The sequence below is a fragment of the Triticum urartu genome, chromosome 7A (genome assembly GCF_056163025.1).
Source record: "Triticum urartu cultivar PI428250 chromosome 7A, HENAU_Tu73, whole genome shotgun sequence".
Classification (NCBI taxonomy): domain Eukaryota; kingdom Viridiplantae; phylum Streptophyta; class Magnoliopsida; order Poales; family Poaceae; genus Triticum; species Triticum urartu.
In genome coordinates, this window is record NC_141879.1 from 2316332 (window position 1) to 2328687 (window position 12356).

At 46.5% G+C, this 12356-nt stretch overlaps 1 long non-coding RNA gene across 1 annotated transcript; it reads left to right on the forward strand.

Annotated features, from left to right (window-relative positions):
* The first annotated feature begins 3853 nt into the window (after window positions 1-3853).
* Window positions 3854-4472, forward strand: LOC147956676 (uncharacterized). Its single transcript, XR_015612159.1, has 2 exons — window positions 3854-4000; window positions 4116-4472. It is a non-coding gene; the product is annotated as an uncharacterized LOC147956676 (long non-coding RNA).
* Window positions 4473-12356: the final 7884 nt, after the last annotated feature.

Genomic DNA, 12356 nt, shown 5'->3' on the forward strand with positions numbered 1-12356 from the left:
GCCCACTCGGTAATGCATCATCATTATGAGCTCAAAGTGACCAAGTGTCTGGTCACGGGATCATGCATTACGGTACGAGTAAAGTGACTTGCCGGTAACGAGATTGAATGAGGTATTGGGATACCGACGATCGAATCTCGGGCAAGTAACATACCGATTGACAAAGGGAATTGTATACGGGGTTGCTTGAATCCTTGACATCGTGGTTCATCCGATGAGATCATCGAGGAGCATGTGGGAGCCAACATGGGTATCCAGATCCCGCTGTTGGTTATTGACCGGAGAGCAATCTCGGTCATGTCTACATGTCTCCCGAACCCGTAGGGTCTACACACTTAAGGTTCGATGACGCTAGGGTTGTAGGGATATGTATATGCAGTAACCCGAATGTTGTTCGGAGTCCCGGATGAGATCCCGGATGTCACGAGGAGTTCCGGAATGGTTCAGAGGTAAATAATTATATATAGGAAGTGCTATTTCGGTCATCGGGACAAGTTTCGGGGTCACCGGTATTGTACCGGGACCACCGGAAGGGTCCCGGGGGTCCACCGGGTGGGGCCACCTATCCCGGAGGGCCCCATGGGCTGAAGTGGGAAGGGATCCAGCCCAAAGTGGGCTGGGGCGCCACTTCCCCCTAGGGCCCATGCGCCTAGGGTGGGGGAAACCCTAAAGGGGGCCGCCCCCTTGCTTGGGGGGCAAGCCCCCCACCCCTTGGCCGCCGCCCCCCTAGGAGATTGCATCTCCTAGGGCCGCCCCCCCCCCCCTAGGCCCCCTATATATAGTGGGGGGGAGGAAGTGCCTCACACCCATGCCCTGGCGCCTCCCTCTCCCTCTCCAACACCTCCTCCTCCTCCATAGAGCTTGGCGAAGCCCTGCCGGAGTACTGCAGCTCCATCACCACCACGCCGTCGTGCTGCTGCTGGAGCCATCTTCCTCAACCTCTCCTTCCCCCTTGCTGGATCAAGAAGAAGGAGACGTCACGCTGACCGTACGTGTGTTGAACGCGGAGGTGCCGTCCGTTCGGCGCTAAGATCTCCGGTGATTTGGATCACGTCGAGTACGACTCCCTCATCCCGTTCTTTGAACGCTTCCGCTCGCGATCTACAAAGGTATGTAGATGCATCCGATCACTCGTTGCTAGATGAACTCATAGATGGATCTTGGTGAAACCATAGGAAAATTTTTTGTTTTTCTGCAACGTTCCCCAACACAAAGCTAGATGGCAGTTCCTTACCTCCCCTCGTAGCAGAGGGATAGATCTTGGTTTTGGTATCTTTCAAATTCTTCATAGTGATCAACATAGTTTAGCACACGTGCCGCTTAGTGGCATCCTCTCCTTCTTGATCCAGAAAGCAAGAGAGAGGAGGTAGATGATATCCGAACTAACACGATGGTGTGGTGGTGGTGGTGGCAGCGGAACTCCGGCAGGGCTTCACCAAGCGCATACCGGTGAAACGTGAGAGGAGTTGGGAGAGGTAACGGGCAAGGGTCGAAGGGTGGCTGCCCCCAAAGCCTCCCCATCTTTTTATAGGCGTGGAGGGGACTGGTGGCTTGCCCTCCAAGGCCCTAGGGTCATTGGCCAAAGGGGAGGAAGGAAATCCCTCCTTTCCTTCCCCACTGATCGCTATCCCCTTTTTAGGGATCCTAATCTTATCCATTTGGATATGATACTATTCCTTGGAGGCTCTTGGTGCACCTAGACCAGGGTTGTAGGGACATTCTCCACTACCCACGTTCATGTGGGTTCCCCATGCATGTGGGTCCCACTCCGGAACCTTCTAGAACCTTTCCGGTACAATACCGAAAAAACTCGAACCCCGATAACAACTTTCCATATATGAATCTTTATCCCCGGACTATTCCGTAGCTCCTCATGATGTCCCAGATCCCATCTGGGACTCCGAACAACCTTCGGACTTTCCACTTCTAATATCTCAATACTACCCTAGCGATACCGAACATTAAGCGTTCGACCCTACGGGTTCGAGAATCATGTAGACATGACCGAGACTCCTCTTCGGTCAATAACCAATAGCGGGACCTATATGCCCATATTAATTCGTGCATATTCCACGAATATCTTTATCGGTTGAACCACGATGTCAAGGATTCAGTTAATTCTGTATACAATTCCCTTTGTCCGGCTATATATTACTTGCCCGATATTCGATCGATGGTATCTCCATACCTTGTTCAATCTCTTTACTGGAAAGTTTCTTTACTCGTTCCGTAATACAAGGTCCCGTGACTAACTCATTAGGCACATTGCTTGGAAGCTCTTTATGATATTGTATTACCCAGAGGACCTAGAGATATCTCTCCGTCACACGGAGTGACAAATCCAAGTCTCGATCCATGCCAACCCAACAGACACCTGCGGAGATACCTGTAGAGCATCTTTATGGTCACCTAGTTACGAAGTGACGTTTGATAGCATGAAGGTATTCCTCCGGTATCCGGGAGTTGCATGATCTCATGGTCGAAGGAACATATACTTGACATCAAGAAAGCTATAGCAAATAACTTAAATGATCTGATGTTAAGCTTACAGTTGGGTCTAGTCCATCACATCATTCTCCTAATGATGTGATCCCGTTATCAAATGACAAATCATGCCTATGGTTAGGAAACCTTAACCATCTTTGATCAACGAGCTAGTCCGGTAGAGATTCACTAGGGACATGTTGTTGTCTATGTATCCACACATGTATTTGAGTTTCCAATCAATACAATTATAGCATGGATAATAAATGATTATCATGCACAAGGAAATATAATAATAACCACTTTATTATTACCTCTAGGGCATATTTCCAATATAAATTTGACTTTTTTAATATTTGAATTAATGCAATATTCTAGAAGCAAATAAATAATGTAAATTACTGCTGGGGGAAGATACGATAAATTTGAGAAGGAACTAGGCACTATTTATTTGCTGGCCATTAATGCCACTAGACCATGCATGAAGTGATTACATGTAGCAATGGATCTATTTTTGGAAGGCTGATATACAAAATAAAGAAGCGTCACTTATGATCTGCCGATAGGACATCAATGCGAAAAAATAATGTAGGAAAAAAATAGCAAAGCTGGGTTTTGTCATAATACCAGATGTATCAAATCCGGAGATATACCTTCCAAATAACATTCCTACAAGACCCAAAAAATACAATGAAATGCATGACACTCACATTTTTATATTGAATGGATATAAGCTATTAATAAAATACCCTTATCAATGATGACATTGATATTTTTATCGTGAAGGGATATAAGCTATTCCCTTATCAATAATGACGCACAATATATGCTATGAAAATAGCCTACATACATGGCAACACAAAACTAGTTATTAATTCTTGACATACGGAAAGATCTGCAGTCTTGCCTCTTTATAAATACTACTCCCTTCGTCCCTTGAATAATATGTTATTACATCAAATTTGTTCGAAAGTTTATGAGATTTGTTAAAATATCATGGAATAATTAAACTCGAGAAGGTCGGTTAACTAAACATTTCCATGGACTGATTTACATATAAAAATTAAACGGAAAGTAATATATGATATCTACAAGATTTGCTTGTGTATCTGAATAAATGCACCCCGGAGGATCGGAATGGGGCAAAAAAAGGAAAAACCTTAGAACGGTGCTGATTTTGACATAAATGAAAAAATATATTGCTAATATAGAGAACATAAACAAATATGCTATTTGTACATGAATCAAAACTAATTTGTCCATAAAATAAATGCAGGATTTAATCGATAATTACATATCATTTGTTTTTGCCAATATATATATATATATATATATATATATATATATATATATATATCTCAACCGGAGCACACGGCAATCATAAGCTTAGTTTTCTCCTCAGTCCAGACCATGGCAGTCATCAAGAGCAATCGCACGCATGCTGTGGGTTCTTCAATCTGCGTTGTTGTTATGATCATCTCTTGCACTTTGATCTTACCAACCTCTTGCTATGAACGTAGGTATCTCCGAACATCCTTTAATCATTTTATCTTACAAAATTCAATATTTGTGCTTAGATAGACCTTAGCGGACACTTGTAATAAATATTATTGCTTTCCGTCAATGTTTAGTTGATCGTCATGAGGAGTGCATGCCTACTCAAGTCTGCCATTGGAACGTCTGCAAGATCTTTTGCAGATACAGCGGCCACCCTTGGCTTGGGGCCTACTGCAAGACTCAGCCAGGAGATGCGAAACTATGTTGTTGCGTTTATTCCTGAATCTCCAGTGATGCAAGTTGTTGTTTGGGGCACTAATATTGCAGTTTCCTGTATCCACCCGCTTGCGATGCAGTCTCAATAAAAGAGTTTTCTAGCGACTCAATCAATGAATCAGTGTATGATCGATATCATGTGCGCATATCTAGCTAGTGGCTCATCTTTATGTCTTAAACCAGCGTTGAAAAGATTATTATATCAATTGTTCTTCAATTTCCTATTATTCTGATTCGATGATCGCAATTTATATCATGTGCGCATATCTATCTAGTTTTTTCCATGGCCTTGTATTACAAATTCAGTGCATCATACTACTTTGTTTTGGTTTTTGATTAATTTTGCATTTTCTAGAGTTTTCTCGGTAAAAAAGGGCAATACATGGTCAGACGTGTCGCAACTTGCATACGGTGTCAAAAATCATTCAAACCTGACATGGATGCCTACCATTTGTATCCCCACCTACTTGCGTAAGTCTAAGGAACAAAAAAAAGTCCACTATGCATGCAAAATGAACACTGAAAAGATATCAAGAAAAATATAGACAAAAGATCACTTAACCTTGTATCCCTAACAGATGAGACATGAGTATCACTAGCACATATGCCCGTGCGTTGCAACGGGAGAGAAAATTCTTGTGTCCATATAAACGTCCATCAATGCAGCACGTGCGTTGCAACGGGAGAGAAACATTGTGTGCCCATATAAACGTCCATCAATGCCACACGCCAACATCCGAGCGGTACCACCCGACGGTGACATAGAGGCACATGCCAAGGTCAAAATGTACAATTAACGAATTCTCTTTTCTCTTAAAGTTTTTGGATTATTAGGTATTCATCTTATATAAAAGATGACCATAGGCCCAAATTACATGCCACATATTAATCCTATGGAAAGCCATAGTACGGAAATAAACAAATGACGACCTCATGAGCGCCTTCGCTTCCTTGAACGGCATGATCGATCTCCACTTGCCTTGTTTCCACACAGTCACGGATAAAGTGGAACTTGACATCGATGTGCTTGTTTCTGTCGTGGTGAACAGGATTCTTAGCCAATGCAATGGCAGATTTGTTGTCGATCAAGAGCTTGAACGCACTAACTTCTTCCCCTCTCATTTCTGCAAGAAGGCGGCTCAACCACAGGCCTTGACAAGTAGCCGCCGCCGCTGCCACATATTCTGCCTCACAGGAACTGATTGCGACGATCTTTTGCTTTTGAGAGGTCCAAGACACGGGATTTTCATCAAGGAAGAAAACCTGGCCAGAAGTGCTCTTGCGATCTCCAATGTCTCTAGCATGGTCGCTATCACTGTATTCAACCAGTGTAGCTTTCTCAGAGCCACACCGATAGCAGCAGCCATGTTTGAGAGTTCCACGCACATACCTAAGAATTTGCTTGACGGCCGTCCAGTGGGTGGCTGTTGGCTTCTCCATGAACCTGAACCTGCTCACAATCCCCGCAGCATGTGCAATGTCCGGTCTGGTATGTACCAAGTATCTCAAACTCCCGATTATGCTACGATACAGAGAGGGATCAACAGCCTTTGCCTCATCATCTTTTCTCAGTTTGAGCCGGCACTCCATGGGTGTTTGACACCCATTGCACCATGTCATCCCTGCAGCTTCAAGTATCTTTTCTGCATAGCTCTCCTGACACAAAGTAATTGAGTCTCTGGATTGGGTTACCTTGATGCCCAAGTAGTAGCTTAGGAGACCGAGGTCACTCATTTTGAAGAGTTCTTGCATCTGCTTCTTGAACTCAGTGATGGATGCTTGGTCTGTGCCGGTGATGATGAGATCATCGACGTACACACCAACTAGCAAGAATGAATGTGCATCCCCGCGGCGATACACGGCATGCTCCAGTGGGCTGTGCGTGAGCCCCAGCGTGCTCATGGTCTCGTCCAGCTTCGCGTACCAGGCCCTCGGTGCTTGCCGCCGTCTGTAGAGCGCCTTCCAAAGCAGCAGAACCTGCTGCTCCCTGCCGGCAGTGACATATCCCGGCGGCTGCACCACGTACACTTCCTCGGCGAGGTCACCATTGAGGAAGGCGGATTTGACATCCATATGGTGCACCTCCCAGCCGGAGTGCACGGCGAGCGCGAGGAGCCGCCTCGGTCTCCATCCGTGTCACTGGCGCGAAAATTTCCTCGAAGTCCATGCCTTCATGCCAATGGCTTTGTGGCCGGCCGGCAAGTGGGCGAGCTCCCAGGTGCTGTTCTCGCCTATGGAGTGCATCTCCGCATCCATTGCCGCCTTCCAGGCCCCGTCGATCAGCGCCTCAGTGATCTCGCACGGCTCCTCTGCCGTGAGCAAGCACTGATCAGGCTCCTCCCATACAACCTCATGTTCTGTCTCGTCGAGAACATCGGAGAGGCGCCGATATCTTATCAGCCCGGAGTCGACGTCGCGCGTGTCATTGTGTGTGGGCCGTGTGGCCCATCGTGGCTCCCGCGTCACCACAGGGGTGCATGGCTCGGTCTGCGGTGTGGCGGGCGCCGATGCGATCAGCGTGTCGGCAGAGTCCGACGGCGTCACCAATGGTGGCGTAGAGGGTGATCGTGGCGCCCCGCTTCTCGGTGTAGACGCAGGCGAGCCGCCCGTGTCCAGCTCATGCACACCGTAGCCATTGGCGTAGACCATAGTGAATGTCGTCAGTGTGGGCACGGTGACCGCGCCCTGGGTGCTCTTTCCTCAAACACAACATCACGTGTGACTTGTACCTTTTGTGTAGCCGGATTGTACACACGATAGCCCTTGGTTCCTTCCTTGTAGCCTACGAAGATCATTGGGGTTGATAGATCCGAGAGCTTCGTCACTCCATGGCCAAGCTTCTTGATATGCGCCACAGACCCAAACACACGTAGGTGCAGCACATGCACTTGGTTTGTGGCCGTGCCAAGCCTCATACGGCGTCACCCGGTCCAAGCTGCGCGTGGGAGCTCTGTTGAGCAGGTACACCGCAGTCTTCACTGCTTCAGCCTAGAAATATGACGGCATGACCATGCTTTTGAGCAGGCAACGCGCCATCTCGGCGACGGTCTGATTCCGGCGTTCAACCACTCTGTTCTGCTGAGGGGAGTACGGGGTGGTGGTGTAGTGTTTGATGCCCAGCTGCTCGCATTATTCTCTGAACTTAATGGAGTTGAACTCACCGTCCCGGTCAGAGCGGAATGCGTGAAGCCTGCATTTTCCCTCGTTCTCAGCCATTGCCTGCACTTTCTTGAACTTCTGATGAGCTTCATCCTTGGATTTCAGCATTCCAACCACATGTATCGAATGTAATCGTCAACTGTCAGCGAGAAGTACTTACTGCCCCCCGGTGTGGTTGGTGTGCTTGGCCCACACAAGTCTGTATGTACAAGCTCAAGACCTTTCTCTGCTCTGTATCCGGCCACTTGAGGAAAAGGGGCATGGTGTTGTTTGCCCAATGCACAACCATCACAGTACTCCTCGACGCAGTGAATGACCGGCATCATGCGTACCATTTCCTTCGAAGACATGGCTCGCAAAGATCTGAAGTGCAGGTGTCCCATCCTCGCATGCCAGTGCCAGGTGACATCTTCAGTCTTGGTGAGGAGACGGGCTGGGCGTCAATGCTCATACACCCGTGTACAATCTGCTCGCCGTCCGTTTGACGTGAGCCAGGATGCGCCGGCCTGGATCTTGGATGGTCATGATCCCATCTTCAATCCCTATCCTGCATCCACCCTCATCCAACTGCCCTACTGAGATGATATTGATGCGTAAGCTGGGAATGAAATGGACTTCAGAGAGAGCACGTTGATCACCATTCTGGTAGCGAAACACAACAGCGCCCATGCCCTTTATAGCCACCAGAGAGCCGTCTCCGAATTTCACTGTGCCGTGTACACCTTCATCAAGTGTAGAAAACATGTTTCTCTCCCCAATCATATGGCTGGACGCCCCTGTATCATAGTACCAAAGGCCATCGGGTGAAGGCACGGGAATCACCTTTTCCTCGTTCAGAAACACAGTTTGCCGCGCCACCAACTCAGGTGTGGAGGCGTTGATGACCACGGCCATAAACAACCCCTGAGTTCATCGCCGTCGTCATGGACGAGGTTAGCATGTTCCTTCTTCCCGTGTTCCTTCTGCTTCTCTAGCCATGATCAGCAGTCTTTTTTCGGGTGTCCGGTCTTGCCGCAATAGTGGCATTTACCCTTCTTCTTGCCGCTGGATCCACCTGATCCACCCGCGCCGCCGCTCTGTGTCTTAGGCTTTTCCGACGACTTGCTTTTGCCGCCGCCGCCGCCGTGTGACGAACTGCCGTCGGCGAACTGACGCTCACGAGCAGCCCACTCCTCCGCGGTGTACATGAGTTGGCCGGTGGACTGCTTGGTGCCGTCTGAGGTCATAGTGGTCCTCACAAGCCGAGAGACGTTCGGTCAACTCCTCGACCGACAGCGTCTTGAGATCAATCAGCGACTCAATCGCCATGGCCATCTCCTAGGAGTGTCTTAGAGGGAATGAAGGGGCTGGGTGGTGTTAGAATTCTAGTGCTAAAAATCACACTACCTTGAGGCAGGGGAGTCATTCGATCCAATTAATATGTGCCGTCTGTAGTTGAGAGCTTCCTCAACCACTCCCTCGCCGGCCGGCAAGGGAAGAAACTTGAATTGTCTCTGAGATCTACACTTGTCCGGTTGTTACAACGTAACTGGTTCACTTCCATCAACAATACCTGAAGACGAAAATGACCTAGTTCCTCAACTCCAGCACCTTACACTTATAGATTGTGAGAATTTGGTGGAGGTACCAAAGTGACCTGAATCTCTTGAAATATTATACTCCCTCGTGGGGTTATGTGTTCCAGTTAGGTATATATAACCTCTTCACTTTACCTTGTTATCCATCTATTTGGTCCCTTTGTACACGTCAAAACTTGCACCTATCTAAAGAGTTTCGGTGTCCAGTGAGGTATAGTATTACTCAGGGCTAAGACCCTTGTCATGAAAGGAAGCTGAGGCACGAGCCTCACGAGATCCTTCGATCCCTCGCTGCCAGGGGACGAAACAGAGCATGCATACAGCTTGCTGTCGGGCATTCATGCAGCTGTCGGTCCAGCCAAAAACAGAGGAGCACACACACTATTTATGGGGTTTCAGTAAGAAAAAAAACAACTCAGTTTGTGGACTTGCCAGCACTGTTTTTTTCTTTTCTTTTTCAATGAAACTTCTGTTCGATCAAAAAGTGGCAGCATGCTGATCCAGTACTAATAGTAGTGATCAAAAAGCTCTGTTATTCCTCTGTTATTGTTTCCCCGTGTGCAGTGTCCATTTGGTTGAGCAGCTGCAGCGGAGAGTCCAAATTGTACAGACATGAGCAAATACAGTCAGTTCTGAAAATCCTTTCTGTACTTTGTTCTATAAATGTTGTTATATAAAAATCAGCAATACAGTCAGTTCTGAAAGCACAAACACCATGATCATAAATAAAAATATATAAATGAGTTGCCTCCTCATCGCTTTGTTGCATGCATGGGTGCGTCGCTGTATTGGCTCTCTCGGGTGCTTTTAGTTGACTCTCTTTGAATATACGTATCTACAGAGCCAAAACTGTCAGAGTAAACCTTGTTGTGATACAAACTGTTGAGTGTTTTGCAGAGTGTGGTGCACCCATCACGTTCACCTAGTGGGTGGGAGTGTACCAAAGCGACATGAAAAGCACGCGTTTGTATATTGCTGGTTCGGTCTTGACTCTTGAGTGAAAAAAGAAGAGCATTGAATTTGTTGGCTGGAACACAACCGGCCGGGTCTTGTTGCGCCCATTTCAGGATGTGGAGCTGTCACCCAACGAGATCTTCAGATGGAGGAGAAGCTAGTAACCTATGATATTGCTATGCATTCGCCTATATATTGGTCGTATCGACAGATGGATTAGATCGATCAGGATTATAATTATTAGCGATCAATTTAGTCTACTTACTGGATATGTTTATATAATAGGTACAAGGTATTCCGGTGATGAATTTTGTTCTTTTTTTATTAGTTCCAGAGTTTTTGGGTATGTCAGCGGCCTGTTCTTATTATATTTTATTTCACGGCTGCTATAAATCAGCCGGCTGATTCGCTGAAAATTTAAACCATCTCCGCAGCCGTCTGATCAAGCTTATCATAGCCATAGGATCCACGTGCGGCCACTCGTCCCGGATAGCCCGTTACAACGCAGCTGCGCCCACATAACGGCTCCCATCTTATCCCCGCGAATCATGGGTGGCGGCGACTGCGCTGCCGTCGGTCCACCGTCCGGCGTCGTTCCGCCCTGCAACACCACCGCACCAACATCGCGCAAACACCAGCCGCCACCAAAAAACTAACAGCACGCCCCCTACTTGGCGCACCATATCGCCAAAGACATGCTTGCCTCTGCCTACCGTCGAGGCTCCGATGGCTCTGTTGCATGCACCCATCGTACACCGTATCCGTGCTAGTGGGGGCCTAAATGCAAGGCTTCAGGAATTTGGGGCCCCCGTGCGAAATGCAAAATAAGGCCATATATTTTAAAAAAAATATATAACTAAAGAACCAATATAACTGGAGTGTGTAATTCATGAACTATTTAAATCCGAAGGGAGCTGCCAGGCGGGGTACAGGCGCATAGTACTCCCTACTTCAGTGTATGACTAATGCCGACGATGGTTAATTTTTCTATAGAATACAAAAAAAAAAAACATTTTTCCCATGCAAGCATTCTCACATACACCTTGCAAACAAATGTCCGCCCAGCTCGGCTATATACATCTGAGAAAATTACACGATAGTATCACATTTGGGGCGGTGGTGGTGAATTGGTATCAAGATTGGTAATTTTTACGTGTCGGTACCAAGTTTGAGGCTAGCCGTTACAAAAAAGTCCAAATCGCGTATAAACACATATTGACGGTGTATCCAGGCGGGGCCCGCATGTCAGGTGCCTACATGGCATGTTTTTTTGCAGAAAACCCCCCTGCTTTATACGCAATCACATAGGTGCTCATTATTTTCTGAAAAAAGGTCTTTTGACATTTTTTTTTTCGTTTGCAAGTTTTCACGGACTCATTTGAAAGTTTCAGTTGAATAGGACAAGTAAACAGGAGAAACTAAGAATCACATGATGTGTTTGACTAATGCCGACGATGGTCAATTGTATAGTGCATTCGTCAGGGTTATCACACATCATGTGATTGATCGAGAGTTTCGATTGTCAATTTTTCTATAGAATACAAAAAAAAAAACATTTTTCCCATGCAAGCATTCTCACATACACCTTGCAAACAAATGTCCGCCCAGCTCGGCTATATACATCTGAGAAAATTACACGATAGTATCACATTTGGGGCGGTGGTGGTGAATTGGTATCAAGATTGGTAATTTTTACGTGTCGGTACCAAGTTTGAGGCTAGCCGTTACAAAAAAGTCCAAATCGCGTATAAACACATATTGACGGTGTATCCAGGCGGGGCCCGCATGTCAGGTGCCTACATGGCATGTTTTTTTGCAGAAAACCCCCCTGCTTTATACGCAATCACATAGGTGCTCATTATTTTCTGAAAAAAGGTCTTTTGACATTTTTTTTTTCGTTTGCAAGTTTTCACGGACTCATTTGAAAGTTTCAGTTGAATAGGACAAGTAAACAGGAGAAACTAAGAATCACATGATGTGTTTGACTAATGCCGACGATGGTCAATTGTATAGTGCATTCGTCAGGGTTATCACACATCATGTGATTGATCGAGAGTTTCGATTGTCAATTTTTCTATAGAATACAAAAAAAAAAACATTTTTCCCATGCAAGCATTCTCACATACACCTTGCAAACAAATGTCCGCCCAGCTCGGCTATATACATCTGAGAAAATTACACGATAGTATCACATTTGGGGCGGTGGTGGTGAATTGGTATCAAGATTGGTAATTTTTACGTGTCGGTACCAAGTTTGAGGCTAGCCGTTACAAAAAAGTCCAAATCGCGTATAAACACATATTGACGGTGTATCCAGGCGGGGCCCGCATGTCAGGTGCCTACATGGCATGTTTTTTTGCAGAAAACCCCCCTGCTTTATACGCAATCACATAGGTGCTCATTATTTTC